This window comes from Falco punctatus (assembly GCF_963210335.1).
Source record: "Falco punctatus genome assembly, chromosome: 2".
Lineage (NCBI taxonomy): Eukaryota > Metazoa > Chordata > Aves > Falconiformes > Falconidae > Falco > Falco punctatus.
Window position 1 is genome coordinate 82,688,367 of NC_137581.1, and position 20,917 is coordinate 82,709,283.

At 40.3% G+C, this 20,917-nt stretch overlaps 1 protein-coding gene and 1 long non-coding RNA gene across 3 annotated transcripts in view; one reads left to right on the forward strand and one right to left on the reverse strand.

Annotated features, from left to right (window-relative positions):
- Positions 1-18,536, reverse strand: part of USP9X (ubiquitin specific peptidase 9 X-linked) — a 106,282-nt gene extending 87,746 nt beyond the window's left edge. For both annotated transcript variants that reach the window (XM_080374284.1, XM_080374283.1), the window contains exon 1: positions 18,041-18,536. The gene's annotated coding sequence lies outside the window, so the exon portion shown is untranslated. The remainder of the gene's footprint in view (positions 1-18,040) is intronic.
- LOC308058481 lies at positions 18,489-20,665 on the forward strand. The gene is made up of 2 exons (XR_013925839.1): positions 18,489-18,624; positions 19,786-20,665. It is a non-coding gene; the product is annotated as an uncharacterized lncRNA (long non-coding RNA).
- The last annotated feature ends 252 nt before the right edge of the window (positions 20,666-20,917 follow it).

Genomic DNA, 20,917 nt, shown 5'->3' on the forward strand with positions numbered 1-20,917 from the left:
ATGTTAACATCTGTTTTAAAAATTCCTTAAATGTTCTGAAGTATGACTTCCACTTACTATGCAGCCCTTTTCTTGAATTCCCAATGAACATGCAAAGAAGCAGGCAAGACTTCCTTTCCACTTGTATTAAAAGAACAAGCTACAACAGGAAACAACCTCAAAATTAAAATAAATTTTAAAATCAGATCTTAGAACTTTAGTATGTACACATTAGTTTCAGACAGTTAGATTCAATCTCATGCTGCTAAGCGACACAATGCTATACCTTTTTCCGATTACACTACAGTTTGTTTATACAGGAGGCTGCCCTTCTACAACCCAAAGAATGCGCTCTTGACAATACAGCCAATTAGGACTGAGTCGGTATTACAGGGCCAACTGCAACCTTAGTCCTTTACATGCAGCTGTAGAACACTGTAAGAAGAATAAATCATGGCTTAATGTTTACATGTAAATAATGTTCTAGATTAAAAGGAATACATACATTTGCAGTTGATACTCTACTGCATGTCTACTTGATCATGTCTGCTCATCACTGCTTCAAGAAAACAGAATGTCTAAAGTTTGCACCGCAGACTGATTAAACACTCTTAGTTCCTTATTTCTGATTATTAAATCTGTAGTTTGGTCACAGCCATATCAAACACTTCAGGCTATTCACTCAGTTCTAAAAATGGATGTTAGTAAGTATACCTCTCCAAGCTATATAGCAAGGTTCACTGTCCAGAACACTTTAAGAACCCTGAAAGCATTAATCCAAATGCTAGCGATTGCAAGATGTTACCCTTTTTTAAGTTAATCTTCTTTAAAAGATTTTATCTTACTTCATTTTAAAAAGCACTAAGTAACTTTTAATGTTACTTCATATTCAACTTGACTGCTCTGCCCTTTTGCTACAAAGAGCATTATTATTGAATGCCCAAAAGTCAATGGGAAAAACTGAAACACATTCTCAGTATTAAGGGTAGCAAAAAATACAGGCTTAATTTCACTTAAGTAATGAAGGCTCTTCTCAGCAAGACATGGATTTTTACAGCAAAAAACTAGGGAAGAAATAGTGAGTATCAATGGCTTCCACTATCTGCTGAAGCACACTATAAAAGGGGAATGAAAAGCTTCGGGAATGTACAGAATGGGATACATTACAAAGTCTGAAGAGACAACAGATCAGACACCTAAGCTTGTACTCAGCAGTACTCATCTCCATGTTTTCTTTGCATGAGGATGCACACAATACAGCCTACAATTCTTGTCAATATTTTTTCTAAGAGCAGACAGACATGAACCATATTGCTGTTCTGGCACTGAAAGTTTTCTTTTTGTTTATAACAATATCTATCAGTGGATCAGAAAACAAGTGGACAGTGATAGCAACAGGTTCAATTTCGTAGCGGAATGACTCTAAAGCTATTTCAGGAGAACATATGCATTTGTATACTAATGCAAGTAGAAAACACCACCTCATTTTTCTTGCACTTAAAATTTTGTTTTGGGTAAACATATTGCAATATATTAACAAAACAGAATGACGTATCCCAAAATATTTTTTTTTCTTCATGCAACTCATTTAATACATGGTCTCCAAATTTATTCTAATTGATTATCCTTATTGTTTAGCTAATATGCATTTCCTAGTATACACATGATTATCACTCATAATTAATGCATTTAAAATATCCCAGCAACAACCACATAAATCATTAAATAAGTGTTAAACATCTCAGACTCTTCTGCCATGACATTATGTAGTATTTCTGCTTTGAAGCTAAACACAAAAGATGCATCAGTGTCAACACAGAAAACTCAAGTTTCCAATACTTACATTGGAAAAACTGTACTATATACTTTAAAACCCACCGTTACACTGTAACTTTACAACATGAACAAGAATCCCGAGAAATCTACAACATAACATCTACTAGATCTTGAAAAACAGGATATAGTTGAAAATAGCACAGAAAGGAAGCAGGGGAGGAGTAGGGAGAATGGAGAGAAGAAATCATCTCTGGACATAAGCCTGTTTAGTGAAACCCACAGCCACTAATACAACTTCCTACAGTCTAATAACTAAGATAAATTTAATACTTTATCATAAATGTGAAAGATGTTAGATTATCTGAATTTCTGTACTGCATTTTTACATGCTCGTCTAATTAAACAGTAAACGAAACAGTTTTTAACAATATTATCTCCACTGATTGAAACCAGAATTATTAACACAATTTTAACAGGGACAACATTCCTAGCCAAGCCCTTCATGTATCAATTCTCAATCCTGTACTATTCAATATTACCAATTACATAGATAAAACTATAGAACTACTAATAAATTTTGCACGGCACACAAACTAATGGGGTGATGAACAGTGAGAACGTGTTAAGAGTAATATGGATCATCTGACAAGCTTGGCACAATAAAACGCACACTAACATAGCCAAGTGTCAGGTCATTCACCTAGAAAAAAGTGACATACAGAAAACTGTAGATATTGGGAAACACTGCTAGAAGCATGGTTATTCTAGAAAAGCAACTACAAGTGTACACCACAACTACATGCTTATAGCAAGAATAAATCTCAGGACTATTGTCTTTTTAACAGAAGCATGTCATTTTGGTGAAAGAACTGATAAGAAACTTGTAAAGCACAGCCTTTTACATCTAGGAGAAAAAAAAAAGCAGTGACACAGATACCCTCCACACCCATCAGATGCCCCAGCACAATGCAAGTGCAACATGCTGACTCAAGTGCCTGAACCCATTACAAGACTGGCCACAGGACAGAACACCAGAGACCATCCACTTCCAAGGCAGCATAGTTGCTCTGGGGGTTCCAACCATTATTTATCTTACTCCCTTGCTTTAAGGGAATAAAGATGTCCTTTTAAGACTGCTGTTTCTACTTTCTTCAGCTTTTGGGCCTATCAAAGGAAAGAAAGAACCAAGAAGCCAGCCAGCAAGTACTATATGAACTACATTAAGTGACATTTTCTTTTCAAAAAAGAAATAAAAAAGGAATAATTGCCCATTAAGGACATCAACAAAATCAGAAAGAGCACTGAGGACCTGCCTTTTCCCAACAACTTTTGAAAAGAGGTACACAATTTTCTACACTACACAGCATTTCCTTTTCAGTTCTGAAATGCAAAGTTATAAATACAGTAAGATATAATTTCATGCTAAGAGCTTTTAAGTTGTAGACTTCAGGAATAGAACCAATATATCTAAAATGTGTGTTCTGCAAATCTTTGGCTAGCCATGCAAGAAAACATTTATTGGCTGTTTGAAATAGCACACAGAGCTAAGACAACCAGCTGATACCATTAACTATATATAGCTACACTTTCAATTACAAATTATGTCCATACACAAAAACTATCTTAAAACAGAACTTTTAAAGCATAAATGATAAAGAGTAATATATTCAGTAACACTGTTCTTCATACCAAGTGGGAAGGGAGGATGCTGAATGCATTCCCAGAACACCAGGTAAAAATGTAGTACTTCCATCCACTGCAATTCTCCCACTGAAAGGCATTAGGAATTTTACCTTCCAACATAGGCAGAACTAAGTACCATGACACTGTTATAGTTTTGCACTGGAAATTAAAGCAGACAGCAGATACAATATACAGGAAAAATACAGAACTAAATGGGGAGGAAGGTCCAGGATTAATAGGTTTGAAACAGAATCAGTAATACTAGGGTGTAAAAAAATTACTACCAGCTATGCACAGGAAAGTACCAGTAAGTCTTCAGTATTAAAAAACAAAGCCAAAAAAGCCTATCAGGTAAAAGGCTCTTAAAGGTTGTTCTATCACACCAGAGAAAGCGCAGTAAACACTTTTTACCAAAGTCTAGTTTTCTTGAAACCAAGAACTCAGCAAGAAAGTCAATTTGCACAATCCAAGAAGTCTACTAGCTTCTACAAGATAATGTTAAAACCAACAAATCAAATCTGATTTTGTTAACACACAACTTTTTACACAACTCTGCTAACATAAGCTCTATGACATTTATATATCTGTGTTGAGCAGTACCCATGTTTAAAGTACTAAAGCAAATTAAAACAAGGCCAAAAATTTTGTTCATAAAAAGCTGTCAGTCTCTTTTGTTTCATTTTTGTGAGACAAGCATCATCAATACTACCCAACAGCTTAAGCCTACTTGATTTTGTGTTTCGATATTACCTTGTTTCACAGCAAAGACTGTGGGGTTTTTCCCCCATTTTTGTTCAGATTTGCCATAAGAAGTCAGCAATATTCACATCACATAGACAAAAAACAAACAAAATGTTGATGCACCTACACAGATTTTAACTCCAAACTGCAAACTCCAGTTTCTTGACCACTTCAGAAGCTCTTTCAATTCTGTCTTTAGGAATGGATATTCCTTTCTTCTTTCATGATCAAAACCTTGGACTCTTAACTTCATAAAAACTTTGCATTTTTTATCTGACCATCGATACACATACAGAACTTTAGTTCCGCAACTTATACAGGAAGTTATTAGCATTGTTTTAGGTTGCGTTAGATTCTGTAACTTCTAAATCAGGTCCCTTAAGTAGAGAACATGAGTTTTGTAAATTCCAAAATGCATTCACAAAATACCTCACTTCTTGACAGGAACTGGGCTCAAAACCTTACAGCTGTTAAGAACCTTTATACTCTAGCTCAGCTGACCTTTGAAACTTCCTTGGAAGTTGTGCTCTTCTTGTGCTGCAATGCTTACAAAGAAATCTGAGTTTTTAGCACAATTTTGTAGGCAGGATTGACGGAGCTGAAACTATAAAGTATCCACCTCCTCCTCCAATGAACAGAGTAGAATTACCTTGTCCAACTGCCTAAGGATTACAGATAATATTAAATGCAGAAAAAAATTAAATACAATGAAAAAAGTTTAAATCAAAATGCTCCCTTTGATCTGCTATACTAGAACAATGTAATACTATCCACAACTTAAATTCTTCCCGGGGAACACAGCTCAAAAGGAAGCAACACTTCAACGTCCCATCCCTGGAAGATCCCACCAAACCATACAAATGTCCAAATTATCATTGCTTACATTCAGTGGCATCTCTAGTCTTGGTTTCCCCCAAGATACATAAATATATCACGGCTTCTGTTATTTCTGATGAGGTTCGTACATTCTACCAGTCTACTGGCCGGTGCTGAATGGCTTTTGCTGCATTCATTCTTTGTCAAGTATTTGAAGGGAAGCATAATGGCATCTTCCAGGTTCATTCCACTCGTGGCTTTAAAACATCAAATTATTTATAGTATACTGCACTTCAGGCTTTGCAAAACTCAGCGCTATAAATACTTGAAATGCTGCCTAGAACCATCCAGCCAATGAATTATGGGTATTACTACTATGTTATTTCTACATTTTACTTCTGTGCTATTCTTTGTTAAATCATACACAGCACCTGATGTATCACCATAGTGTGCAGTACCCAATGCCACTACCACAGTTACACCATAAAGCTTCTGTTAAGACAAATGAAGTTTAAAAGTTAGCCTGCAAAACCCAGGCTAACCCCTTCTGACTCCCTTCATGTTTTCTATGGAGAATTTAAGGGCTTCTCTAAACTATGTTAAATATTACATTAAAGAAAATAATTGTTTAATTAACTAATAATTATTAGTCTATATTCATAATATCCTGTGACATTACCAATATATTACAGACATTTTCCCTCAAAGTATAAAATTAACACAACTTTTTGCTTGGTTAACTGCAAATAATTAAAGCATGGTACACCATCTAACCCAGTATTAAGTTGGAAGCATTTTACGTTCTTGAATCATGACAAAAATAACTTTGTGGAATACCTAGGTTGCTTTAAATACATGAAATCTAAGCACCCCCACTACTGTACAAGCTTTAATTTCACCTTTTTTTAAAAAAAAACCCTCTGCTTTTCATGTAATGTTCAATCAGAAAGCACAAACTAAGCACAGGAACTCAAACACTAACCATCATCATACGTAATTTAAAATGTCTCAAATACAGAAGAAATTCTGTATTTGCATTAAAATTCACATTTCTGTAAGCTTCTTCATAACTTCTTAACAAACTTGGCCAAACTTCCAATTAGTTTTCAATGTACCAACTGCCTAAATCTGCCTGGAGATTTTTCTACAGTTCCATGCTAGCTAACTGCAAGCAAGTATTTTGCCATTTCCTGTTGCCTTACAACCATTTCAGTCAGAAGATACTTAACCTGAAAAATTAAGCTTGCACAAGCTCACTAGAGATGTTATAAGCTCAAAGCTATTTTTTTTTTTAAGACTGCCTTAAATGTGCTCCATTCTAACTAAATTCATACAAGCCATCTGCCTAAGCAGACTTTTTTGTGATCTCTTGAGCATTCGATCTACCTGCTCCAGAGAACTTGTATAACAACTTCCCTTACAAATCTTGGCCTCTCTTCAGGGAAATAAGAAGTCCCAACAGTCTCCTGTTTTAACGCTCCTTTTGCCAACACAACAAAGGCTGTAGTTTGATACAAATGCAAAAAAGGTAAATAGTAGAGGAAGTTGGATAGGAACAAGTAAGGAAGCCCCTAGAAAGTATATTAAGAACAAAGCAGGACTGGGTAAGAGGAGAATTATTTCCACTGTATCTACTCGCCCACAAAACCAGAAAAGTTACTCCACTGTCCCAGAAACTTAATATTCCTATATCTATAAAATCTATCAAAAAGCATGTCATAACCTTCTTTACTGAGAAATGCAGGATATAATAATCAACTACTACCACATCCTGAGGATTGAGGATGGGTTTAAAAGCTCAGTTGCAACTCTGAAAACTAAAGAGTCATTAAAAAAACACCCACCACAAAAAACAAACAAAAGAAACAAAATAGCCAAAGTACACATTACTACTAATCTCCCTCCACTGAAAATGGTTAACTGCTAAATCCCATAAATCCCCTTGCTAAAGAACACCTTCCTTCCACCAAAACCAGACTATAAAGATACCACTTTTCAGCTAAATCCACCAACAGGCCAAAAGAGACCAGGAGTGTCATAACTGTTGTTTTTAGGGGCAGCGCTTGAACTACCACAACGTGACAATGCCAGAACTCTCATAAGATGGTTCTGCCACCACAAGTGTGTGCACAGGGATCTTCTCTGTTTCCACTGTTGCAATCTCAGTGAGAAACAGTAATCTTACTGACCAGCAGGAGTATTATATCCTGATAAATTTTGGAACCGAAGTTAATAGTATTTCTGCATGTGGACAAACCTTGGCTGAACATACAGCTTCACAATCTGTTCAAAACCAGGTCAGCCTCCACTGTCACAAGACAAGGAGGGCAATCTTGCTCACTTTCATCCTAACCACCTTCTAACCACTAGTATTAACCCTCACATCACCACACAGTCAGCCTGATCAAGCTGCCAATCTGGCTGAAAGGTAACCGGGGGAAAGAAATGAAAAACTTTTCAATTTTTGGCTGCATCACATGCCCTATGAACACTAAGAACAGCAGGAGAAACAATAAGAATACATAACCATGGAAAGAACCAGCTCTTTTAGCATCAGTGCAATCTATGATGAAATACACCCTGGAAGAGGAATTAAAACGAAAGAAACAGTATAAGGATATCAGTTAGCACATATTTAGCTACGACAACAACCGAGGTTCACATACATTAGAGCAGAGATGAGTCTTGACAACACAGAAGTATCATAATAAAAACCAAATTTTTTCTCAAACATATGGATATCACAGGAAAATGCACAGAGAAAGCTGTTTAGTATATAATAAATGCAAGGAATGTCAGTTCACGAACAGCACAAGTTCAGTCATGAAAGAAATATTAAGTAGTCAGAGCAAATAAGGCTAAGCGCGAGAAGTTTAACAAGGTCAAGGCAAAAAACTGTCTTTGCCCTGGAAATTATGATAAAGCCAGTGGAATGCTTAACAGATCAGAATGAGTCAGGAAAATTAATTTAGCAGTAACACTTTGAATAATCTGACCACAAGTACATAAATCAGTGACAAAGCTACAGCAGGTAATGCAGATGATTTAAAACACAGAAGCTGACAAAAATTTTAGTTCTGCTGACAAAAAAAAAGTCAGGGCTATGAAACTGTAAATAAGACTGCACAATTCAAATATTATCTGGGAATTCAGGTCAAAAAAAGGAATTCAGAGTATAAGTAACTGAGTACAACAGGTGTATCCACTATGACAGTCAACATCTTGCTACTATTTTGCAGAAGAAATTTTCATTTTCTTGAATATAAAAGAATATAGAAGAAATAACATTTTGTGTCTGTGAGAGACACAGAACATACTCTCTAAATTTGCCAAAAGCTCAGCTTGTCATTTTTCTCCTACATAATTCGGGATTTTCCGAGTAATCTGGTTTCCACTGTAATTTCATTTCCATCAAACTAAAGTTAATTTCTATCAAATTAAGTCCCCTGGGTAAACAGTAAGCAACTGAGGCAGCAGGAAGAAAAACTGTCAAACTGTCCATACCTTATTCGTTGCAGAACAGTTAAATGATGTTTTACAAGAAAAGAAACAGAACTGCAGAAGTCAAAGGGCAAACTCCGGGTTATGAGGCAGCTATGTAAAACTCACAGAAATCACAGATTTTTTCAGATTAACCTCTTCACCCTCCTCTCATTTTTCTGGATACTGAGATAAAGGAAAACTGAGGAAGAGCAAGGGAGCACAACAGCAACTTATGCCAGCACAAACTGTGTCTGTAACACCTGAACATCTAATAAAAACCTGCTGAAAAGTTATGACTAGGTACTTCTGAAATTTACACCTTCTCTGCCTCAATTCAAAAGACAACACAAGCTTTTTAATTTACAGAGCGATATGAGAAATAATACGTTAATGTTTGGGAAACGTATAGGCTGAAAGTGAAAAGCACTTATCAAGTTTATTAAGAGTAGTAATTCTACTTAGTATGGGATTTAGAGTGATGTAACACATGCATTTGCAGAATAAATTCCATAGATAAAACACTGAATGACAATCCAATTCAACCTATCTTCCAGACTCAAGGATCCAATGGGAGAAAGAGTTCATAATTAGGTGGAGGCAAAACCCACTAGTTTAATGACAAGTTTCATTCTTCTATTTCCCCATTTTCCACTTTTATGTAAACTGAGAGGTATCTTCTTAAATTACCTATGGCTCAAGTGAAAACATCCCCCTAAAATGGCAAAATGCTTAAATAGATCAAGACTTGTGCATTTTTTCCGAGGCTCTTTGCATCACTTTTTCACCGCACGCAATTTTTAAGTAACTTCACTGAGCCAACTCATAATACAACTGAAAAATGAATGAATGGAAGTACTTTAAAAATCAAGCTTTTAGTTCTGATGAGGAATCTGCTCTGAAATACTACAAATCCCAAATCCTGATGAAATATGTTCTATACCTGGGGAAAAACAAATTTTTCACTCGCATTTATCAAGCATCTGAGCTAAACCAAGGTACCTCTAACATCAACTTCACACTTAGGTTTTTTTTCTTTGCTGAATTTCTAACTGATGATGTGTATTCTATGACAAGCTCTTGCTGGGAAAAAAAGTGTCTCCTTCCCAGCAAGAAAGTCTCTCCAAAGTATACACCTAACCTCACCAATTTTGGTGAAAGAAAACATTAGTTATCCAGAAGCATTAGCTACCCGGAAGTATGAGAGGAAAAAAGAAGAAAAAGTCGTCCAAAGGAAGACATCCACTGAAACAATTGGGCACTCTGAATTCTTAGGTAACGTTCTCATGGAAAAATGGCATGAGAAAACACAGCATGCATTAAGCAGAATATATGCAGGAAGGAAAAGAAAAGGGTAAATGCACGGACACTAATTTTACCAGTTCAATAAAGTCTCACCATAGAATTTCTTTAAAGCAGACCAAGAACACCAGACCAAGCAGGCAACTAGGAACAAACCACAAAAATTTAAACAAAAAATCCTCTTTTTTTTAAATTGAGATAAAGCATCTTAAAAATCATGAGAAAGTATCTTAAGAGAAAAAAAAGATTTCCAGAGCTGGTGAAAGAAGCAAAGTTTTTTTACACCTACAGAAATACACCCCAAAAATAATGTCTTCCTAATTCCTACAGATGCAACATCTATTGCAGCTCAACATTTAAACATCAACACAGTTGTTAAGGCTTCCCCCCCTCCCCCCATCATTTCTGGCACAGAAGCTCTGAGAAAAGAACTTAAGTTTGTCAAATACACTAAAGAAGCTGATTATGTTGAAGATACAGAATAAAGAATTCTAGTGGACAACTGTCGTTTAGAAGTTAAATGACATACAACGATAAGCTTCCTTTTAAAGCAAAATTTTGCTGTTCAAATAATCAGAAGTAGAATTAATGGGTTAGTCTTCATTTTAAGTGTGAACTACTATTATTTATCATATTTTTCAGAGCCATGAAAAACCACAGTGGCTTATCAACACTGAAAACCCCTCAAACATATTTTAGGTGTAGTATAGTATAAGCACATACTTAAAAGCATCAAGCAGCTCTCACAGGACAGATTTTTACTCTGCTCTCAACTGTCAGTTACTTGCTGCTGGTCTAAATAACGTATACAACTTTTACAACATCCCAATCTTCCTGTGTGATCCTCACACCTAAGGAAATATAAAACATATAAACAAACAGCACATCAAATATCAAGTACAATTTCAGTTTTAGAAAAAGAATCTCCTGAAGTACCAACGAAGGATCAATCAACATAGTACATTCAAATCTCCAAATCAAACTCATTTTGGCTACTACCTGCCAGCAATGAAACTAAACTAACATGTTGGTCATTCACTATCCTCATCCAGCTGCCTCCAGGCGCCATATCCAGAGTTGTTCTACATACTCATTCCATTATAAGGAAAGTGACACAAACAAAAAGGAAAATTCATGTCAGGGTGCACTACCCAATCCTCCTTCATCTGATCAAAAATCTTAGGACAGTGTAGATTAAGTGAAAAAACTTCAGGGACACACACACCTGCTAACCAGAGGCTGATACTGATCACATGGATGTTTTTTTATTCCAAGGCTGAAGACACTTTAGCTTACAGCAAGGTCCCACTACCGCAATGCTAACCTTACCACAACAGTTGCCACAGATGAAAATGAAGCTTTTCGTTTCACTTAAAAGCTTTTCATTTTATGGAAAATATAAAAAAAAAAAAAGAAAAAAAAAAGAAAAATATCTGGTTTCCCCCTCCTAACACATGGAAGGAAAGGAAAAGAAATTAATGACTTCTTAAATGCCATAAAAGAAATTCATGTTTCAAGTTGCATCTTCACTAGACACATTACAAACTGTCAACCACAGCAACCTGTCTAAAGTGCTGCAAGAATAAGAACAGTAAGAATTTTCAGGCAATCCAGAGGTTATCTTCCTGTCTAATTACCAGAACTATCATGAAGAAATTGTGACACTGTGAGAGAGCTATAAACCACTTAAGAAATATGACATTATTGCCTTACCTAGGAAAAGCTGGTACATCATCTTAAAAAAAGAGTAAGTCCTATTGCGTGTGTGCGTACACACACACACTTAAGAGCAGTCAGGAAAAGCACCTGGGATTTTAAGGTCCCATTGTGATTAATAAAGCACTGTCTGAAAGACAGGTCAAGGCGTATTACGGAGGGCTGTGCAAAACTGGAGCCTGAAACTGCAGGACAAGTCACTGGAATTTTCACCTTCAAGCTCCAGAGAATTTATGTCACAATTTAAAAGAAATAATGGAAGTCCTCACTGCTAAAGATTGAGGAAAATGCATTAAAAAGAAACATCAGAAATCACCAAACAATTCACATTTTGTTTCTAATTTAGAAATATACAAAGTCTAATGTAAAATACAGGTTAAATAATAATGTAAGCTTTCAGTTTATCAAAGTTTTGATCTTTCACCAACAAATTCAACTAAAAATTAAGCTAGGGAGATCCACCTTTCTTATTTAACTTACAAAATCATGGACTCGTTCTGTTGATACATTCAAAATCACACTTAAGTACTTCATTGCTAAGACAGCAGAAGAATTAAACAGCAAAAGATGCAAGGTTCATTTACCGAGATGCCAGTATATTTTGACAACAACATTCATTCTCACCTTGTATTACAACAATAAGAGACTTTTTTCCCCTCACTGTCAATTTTCATTTCCGGACAAGAAAACTGAAGTTCCACCCACAGCCAGTACTGGCCTGTCACCACTATCCCACACCACAGTACTATCAAGAACACTCCCCTCCAACCAAAAAAGCCTGTCAATCCTACCTGGCACACACAACTGCTGTTTCTTCTTTACTGAACAGATTTCTGTCTCTTCTTTTTCTTCTTTCATTATTTCAGAGCACTATAGGTAAGATCACCCTAACACAAAACTATACCATTGCCTCTTCCCACACCTAGTCCTGCTGAATCTAGAGAAAAGGTTAAGCAGCAATTTAAGTATTGACACCTATGGAATTTATCACATATGTTTTTGTGTCATTCTGTGTTGCCATTCAGCTGTTACACAAACGTGTTACCTGTCATAAACAAATGCTCTTCTAAGGACAGTTTTCTACCACCTGAATTTTGGGTATTTTGCATGAAAGCTTTATGAAAAGTTAGTGCCAAAATTTCCTCCATGTACTTTTCATTATTTTGCAGCACTCATTTGAACAACACTTCTATTAAAAAAGAAAATTCTAGGGAAGTTTTCTACAGTTTAGAGCAGAGAGGAGAAGGTATGAGCAAACATTAAAGAGTAACATGTTTGTGTCTTGCCTTCAACATATCCTTTAGTCTTGCCTTCAACATACTCTTTAATCTCAGGGTAAAAAACATATTTAGAAAAAATTTTTCTTCTGTGAGAACTCTCCATTCACAGATGTGCATCTTTAAGGAATGATGCAATGTGGAATTCCCCTTTAATGAGTGAATTCATGGCTAAACACTAACTACCAAATATTTTGAATTGCCAAGATGTCATGCAAAGACCTATATGCCAGAAAAAAAAAAATAAATCACATTTTTCTGTTGGCAGTTACATGTGTAAGGAAAACTAAATCACAAAAAAGGTTACATACTGGTTTTGTAAGCAAATCAAGGATGCTACAAATAAAAGTTTCCTATGGTAAGGTTCCTGATCACTATCCGTTACTTCTATAAGCATTCTTCATTTCAAGTAAATTAAAAAAGCTGAAATACTAGCATTCAAAACATGACTAGATTTTAAACCTACATCCCATGGAACTGTTTTGTAGGTGTACTAAAACAGAGAAGTTAACCAAAAGCAAGTAATCATTCTCACAGTTAATATTAACTTTCAAAAACCATACATCAGTAATGTTTCCTTTGGAAAGCAAGCCTGTGAACATACATGTAGCCAAGTAGTTTTTATTCCCAGCACTTTAATTTTTAGTTGAGAACACGTCAACAGCTGGCAACCAAAAACCTTTGAATCAAGCAGATTTAATTCAACTCTGAAGTTAAAGGAGTAACTAACAGCTTCTTTAAAAAATGAAGCAAGTATCAGAAAACTCAAAACAGAAGATGCAAAAGGAACTGGCTGTGCTATTAAGCTCCCTTAAGAAAAAAAAAAAAAGCAAAAAGATTTTACACTAAGTCACACCTGGCTACTTTAAGATCTTACTTTCTTTCCTCCTCTACTGTAGGGAAGTTATTAACAGCTCTCCTTTAACCTTACCAACACTCAGTATTTTAAATGATTTTACCAAACCAGTTCTACAGAAAGTGCTCAAAGCACCAATGGGCTCAAGTGGACACTGTAATGTCTCAGAAATGCAGTAGCTGACATTTTGAGGGTGCAAAGTCACGACAGAATGGCTTTCTGCCACTGTCTATTTATTCAAGATCCTAAACAAGAAGATCCAAGTCAAAACATGGTTCTATCATGAAGTGCAAAGGGAACTTCTGTTAACCATATTCTCAAGTCATGCTACAGCCTGAAGTATAACAGAGACAGCCAATACAACATAACTGTTTTTAAAAGATCTCTATTCATTACGAAACTGCAATTCATTGTAACAGTGTGAGAACTTCAGGATGTTCCTATATTAATCAGAGAACACCACTAGATTTAATATATGAAAAATGACACTGCATTTTTCTAACACATTAATCCAAAGTAGCTCAAACTTCCCAGGTAGAAAGCTACAAGTTTCACTGTATGCAAGCATATGCTTATGAAAGACTTTCTTTCCATCCCTTGCCTCTGCTCTGGAAAGACTGTTCCTTTTAACTGCATTTCTGCAATACAAAGGTTTACCAAACTGCTTTTCCTAAATGTAACTAACTGCTTGGCAAGACTGCTAAGCAACTGACATTCATCACTACTGGATACTGTACAATAAGAACCTCTTCAGAAAAACACAACAAAATAGAAGATTGTAGTAAATGTTCTACATTGATGGTAAAAGGCAGGTATAGCATTATAGCTCACTTTTTAATTAGGTTTGTGTCAGGAAGACAACATGCATAACAAAGCTCAGTTATGGGTGGGAAAAGAAGTTGTACATTTATATAGCACAAACATCGTGGATAAGACAAGTCTACAGCAACACTAGCTTTGCCAAAGGCAAGGTACTACAAGAGATACACCTTAACAAGCTGTCTGTGTTCCTAAAACATACCCTCCAGTAGAGCTTTAGATTTTGGACTCTACTTTAAACAAGGGTGGTGATATGGATAATAAAAGTGGATGAACCTACAGAGTTGCAAAAGGAGACACATTCATGTTATAAGAAAAACTTACAATACCTGTATAAGAGAAACCATGTCCACATGTTCAAATTAATACTAATGCTAACATCCAGGAAACCATTTGCTGAAGGACACAAAAGCCTTCACATGCACTTTCAAGTGAACAGAACACACAGCAAAGTTTCTTGCATCTTCAGACAACCACTTCACACCGGTCTCGGTCTGCAAGTGCTGGATAAGCAAGACTACTGGTTAGATTAAACAGTGTTTGTGAGTACGAGGAAAAGAATAAAAGTAAGTGTAATAGTTTTTGGGGTTTTGTGGGTTTGGCTTGTTTTTAAAAGATAAATAAATCATGCTTTAAGTGAAAAACAGTAAAGGACATCTTTGTTCATTTACTTCACAAATGAGGCCATCCTGCTTGGGATGTTTTCAAAATATACCTAGTTTTTAGACCTCTTAGAATATACAAAACAGTATTTCTGGAGAGAAAAAAAGTAGAATATATACACACGCACACTCAAGAGTACTGCCTAACACAAAAGTGCCTGCCATTCAAATACCTGAAACGAGTTCAGAACTTATTTCTAAACCAGAGCAGGACAAACATATTAAATTCCATGGGAAAAAATTCTATTTTCAATAACACCTGACAGAAACATAACTTAAAAGCCATTTAAAAGTAATCTGCTTCAACTAGTAAGTAACCAAATTTCTATTCCATTTCTACCCAAAGCTCTATTGATACTGGATAAACCAATTTCAATCTTAAATGTAAGACTGTTCGGAACAAAGATATTACTAGTACCTTTACTGTCTTAAGTCTGCTTAATTTTGTTGAATAGACAGCAATCCACTATATTTGTTTATCCTGAGTCTCACTTTTAAGAATTCCAGAATATTAATAAAATGCATAAAGTATGGATTTATAACAGAATGCAGTCACACTGGTCTATTTCTGAGTGCAAATGCACCACAATGTGGGAACCAAAATGTTTATGTAAGGGTGACAGTGTTCCACAGATACAGGAAGAGTAAACAGTTTTGCTACCACTACCCTTATCGATTACCACCTCCAGATGTAGTCTTTCTGTCAATTCAATGGACAGAAGCATCACCACAAGGGCAGATTTTGCAAAACGTGAAGCAGCAGTATGGAAAGACAGAGGCTACCTAAAAGAAGTACCAGTAAGAAAAACTACACAAAACAAAAGTACAAAAGATACTGGAGAGAGAGGAAAAAGTTAACTATGATACAACCTTAAATTTATTTTTTGCTAGATTCCCCCCTACCCAAAACATGCTAATACTTCAGTTTCTTCCACTGCAGCTTTATGTTTGTGTTTTTCATTCAAGGCTATTATTAAGCATCACCATTGTCCAGGGTACGGCAACAGAATAATCAATACATGTATTTTATATACTTCCCCAAAATTCTTGGTATTAGCAACCATACTTTTTCGATACAAAGAAGAAATATTACTTCAACTCAAAGAATCAGAAGCATTATTAAAAATAAACAAAACAAGCAAACAACCAACAACCCCCCCAAACCCTCATGTATGACTTCATTTTTGCTGAAATTACAAGTTACCTGACCAAGAACATTTATGGTGGGGAGTTCTACCAATTTCTTGAAGTTAAACTTTAAAATATGCACAATAAAGTTCACTGCCTATAGATTTCAGTCATCCCTAAACCTTTCTTACTAGAGACACCATTTCAATTCCACAACTGATAAAGGTCAATCCTCCAAACACCCATCAACAGTCCCTTCCTAAACATAGCAATAGTAATATTCACTTGTTAGGCATTTGAGAAGCCTGCTGAAAAACACAGATTACCTAGTCTTTCAATCATAAGAAGTGTTGCCACTAGTATACTTAACACCGCATATTAATATATCTAGATTCAACAGCTTTTTAAAAATACAGGCCCCAGTTCTGCAACTAGGTCAGCAAGTGGGCCTTGTGCTAGCTTTAAGCCTGCGACTTGAGAGGGTCTTTGGGCTGATACAAAAGTCCAGTGATATGAATACAACTGCAGAACTATGAATATAAATCAAGTTGTACAGGCAACATGAAGACAGCCGAGACAGATGCAGTATGTCTACAGTGAGACCAGGAGTCCTCTGAACATGAACATTTATTTAGAACAATCTTTTTCCTGTACAGTTGTGTTGTGTGTTATAGTACATCTTCAAGATACTTAACCGGACTTCTGAGGGAGCAAGCTGAAAATGAAATATGGCATCTTAAAAACCATCTCAACATTTTTGGATGCTCCTACGAGAGCAAATTAAGTAATTTTCAAAGGCCAGTCTCTCTGTATACAAACAATGGTGCACAAATTGTTAATGTAGTGGTTGCCAGCCGACCAAAAAAAAAACAACCACCCAACAACTCATCCAGCTGGTGAAATCCTCTGTCTTCTTGAGGACAATAAGAAAGAATAATCCATACACAACTACCCCTGTCACACTGCATATTGCCTAAAATAAATCGCAACAGACAAGCCCTAAGACATAACTTCGAGGAGAAGTGAGTGGGTGAACTACAGCGAGATGATGTTAAAAGCCACAAACGTTTTTTGTGCATCGAAAAAGGGTTGCTGGAAGCCGAGGCTAGAGGAGTGGCCTACGTGTTAATAATGTTTACAGCGGGCGTGAACGAGCTGGTGCTGGTGGTTTTCATTGAGACTGTAGGAAAAGCGCCTCGGCAGGGCCTTATTTCCAGGCGTCGCCCTGGCCTACACGGCTCCAATCACTCCACCTCAGTAATGGCGTTCGGTGCGAAGGGAAGCGAGAGCCAGGGGAAGCAAAGCTGGGTGCAGCCCTGTGGGAAGCCACCGGGCCCTGCTCGCCCGGCGGCACCGGAGAGGCACGGCGGGAGGGGCCGCCCGGCGGCTGGCAGAGCCCCCCGAGGGGCGCGGAGCACTTCCACCCGCCGGCAGCCGGGGAGAGGATGAGGAGCCGTCAGCCATTTTCCCTTGCCCTCCAAAACACCAGCGATGCAGGGCCACACGCCGGGGGCTGCGAGGGAGGCGCTGCCGCCACCCGCCGCTCGTTATCCCCAACCCCCCCCCCCCCCCGCTCCCCGCCTCACGGGGCCCGGCTCGCCCCCTCCTCCCCGCCGCACCCCGCCGTCCCGCACCCCGACCCTGGGAGCCCCATCCCCGGGGAGAGCCGCCCTCCGCTCCGCACGGCGGCGGCCGCCTGCAGCACAAACAGCGGCCCCCGCGTAGCCGCTTCACCTCGCCGCGTCCCGGCCCCGGCCTCAGCTCCAGCCCCCGGCCCCGCCCGGGCACGGTGCTCCGGTACTCACCCCCACACGCCTTCCTCTTGTCCCGCGGCGGCTGCTGCGACGGCCCGGTGCCCTCCTGGGTGCTGCCGAAGGAGCGCGGCCGGGGACTGCCTCATCCCAGGCAGCCAGCAGGGCAGAGTCTCATGCCAGGCCCCGCGATCCCGGGCGTGCAGCCGGCTGACTGAGGGGGCGGCTCCGCTTCCCCGGTTCCCCCCCCCGCCCCGGGCGGGCTCCGTGTACCGCGACGGGAACAGGGAAGATGAAGCTGCCGCTGCTGCCCGCGCTTCAGATCCCGGCTCCGACCGCTCCGCTCTCTCCGGCGCCGGCGGCAGCGCCGGGGCGTTTTTCCTGCGTCACCAGCTCCTGCCCGGCGGCCCTGGGCTTCAGCTCCGGCTGGGGCTTGGCCGGGGCCTGCGCGCTCCGCTCCGCCCCGTCCGGGGACCGGACGCACGCGGGGGAGGGGGCGCAGCGGCACCCCGCGCCTCTAGCCAGGGCCCGGGGCTCGGCTGGGGAGAAACGGCCGCTGCGCGCGGGGGCAGGCGGGCAGGAAGGTGGCAGCGGCGGGGCCGGCCCGGGAGGCTGGAGCGCTCTGCGCTGACGGCTCTGTGCGTGTGGGGGGAAGGGAGGGCGGGGGAGGGGGGAGGGAGCGAGGCGAGACGCGGCGGCGGCGGCGCACCTCCGTCTGGCGGGGCCCTGGGCAAGATGGCGGCCTCGGCAGAGCCTTCCGCGCACGGCCCGCGCCGCAGGCCCCGACCTCGCGCAGCGGCGGCGGCTCCGCCACCCGAACGGCGTGACGCGCTCCCCGCCCCCGTCCCCCCGGGCTGTCACTCACGCCGCAGCGGCAAGGCCGCGGCCCGCCTGCCCCCACCCCTATATGTGCGGCGAGGAAGGCTGGGGGGGGGGAAGGGGGATGGTGGATGGTGGCGCGTGTGCGCGCGCGCGGCCGTTTCACGTCAGTTAGGCTCGAGCGGGTTCCATTGTGACCCGCCGGGCGAACCGCGCGGAGAGCCCGGATAATGACGTCAGCGCGGCCGCTGCCTTCTGGGCCCGGTCCGGCCCGGCCCTCCGCTCCGCCGCCGCCGCGCTGGGCCCCGTCGGGGTGGGGACGGCGTGCTGGGGTCGCTCCGCTGGCGCGTCCCCTTGGGCCCGGCGGCGAGCGGCGCCGCGCCGCCCTCGGGTCGCCGTGCGGGAGGCCCGGCGGACAAAGCCGGGGGGAGGAGGGCAGAGGCGCCCTCGCGGCCCGGGACAGGCCCGGGGTCTGCAGGGCCCTGGGCAAGCAGGGGGAGGGGCGGGGTTGCCCGCCGCGCGTGCGGCGGTTGCACCGGGCGGCGCTGCTGCGGCCGGGCCGTGCCTCGGGCTCGGGCCCCGGCCCCCTGTAGGCCTCGGGCCCGCCGGCGGACAGCGGGCTTTGGGCAGGGCCTGGGAGCTGGCATGGACGGGCACAGGGACGGGGCTTCGTGCCTCGCCGCAGCGCTGCCTCTGGCAGAACGGAAACTCCTTAGGGGACACCAGCACTTAAAAAGCCACTTGGGTCTTTTATTGCTCTTGTTCCTTACGTACATACATGACTATGAATCATAGTAGAGCCCTAGTCTGAGTAGGTACTCTATGTAGCAATCTGGGAGACATTAAACCTGGATTTAAAATCTGGAAAAATGGCAAAGCGCATCTTGTGGAAGGACAGAAGTTTGGCAGACATGAGGAACTTGATCAAGAGAGTACCTGAAATGGAGCTTAATGTTTCATTTTGTTTGTCTGTATTCCAGGGTCAAAGTCTTGTTTCAACATCATCATTCAAGAACTTCAGAGCAGGAAGTGAAAAATACAGTATCCAGGTGAAAACACAGGAGGAATTTAGCTTGCATGGGTTGGAATTTGCTCAAGAGGCTAGGGCTAACAGCCTTAACTCTTGTGCAAAATGTTTATCTTTTGGACCATGCAGTGACAAAGACTAAAATACTGCTTGCTCATTGCAGGAGCTGTGGGTGGGTGTTTTTCTGTAAAAAGCTAGAGCTCAAAACCAAGTGCTGATGTCTGCTGCTATTTCCTATATTAACCAAGTTAAGGGTTAGTCGGTTTTTGGGTTTTTTTTCTAATCACTGGTTGTATCATGTGAGAAGGAAATCTGAAGTATATGTCTGTGTTAACCACTCAGTGAACAAAACAAAGGATGCAGCTGCTTCATCACTGTACAAATGCAACAGTTTATTTACTGAAAGAATAGGTTTACATGCATTTTCTTCATCAACAATAAAAACAAGCCATACCCATGGTGAGAATCTGTGTAAATGTAAGCCTGTTCACGCTCAGGTTAGAAATACATGCAATCATAGAAAGAGCAGCCCTTTTATTTTAGTGATTTTTCATGCCTCTGAGCATGTCATTGTGGCCTCCTTTTTCCTTTTGTCCCTTATGAATTACTTTGGGCTTTTCCTGCTATTTCCAATTTATCCAGTTTGTTTTCCTGGCAAAGCATTTAAAATTACTGCACCTATAATGCATTGAACTTTACTTGCCTGCCTAAGTATTCTCCCTTGAGATCTTCACTGTTTATGGTGACCCAGAGAGGCACAACAGCACTTCAATTGTAGTTGTATGTTTTCTGACGCTTCTTATCCTTAAAAATAAACTGTGTGTTTAATGATGGTCATTTCTTTTTATTATTAAGTAGACCACTGTTTTAATGACAGGACAAATACTGTGTTCCTTCTAACTGCTTTGGCTTTTTTGGCAGAGCTGAACAGCGACACATCAGTGGATTTTTATAATGTGGGCAATTGTCCACTGAGAAATTGACTGTCAGTTCACATAAAAGTCAAAAAACCCCAAAAACCCAACAACCAAAACTGAACAATACTTACGGAAACAATACTGGTACAACTTGTAGCAAGTATTCCC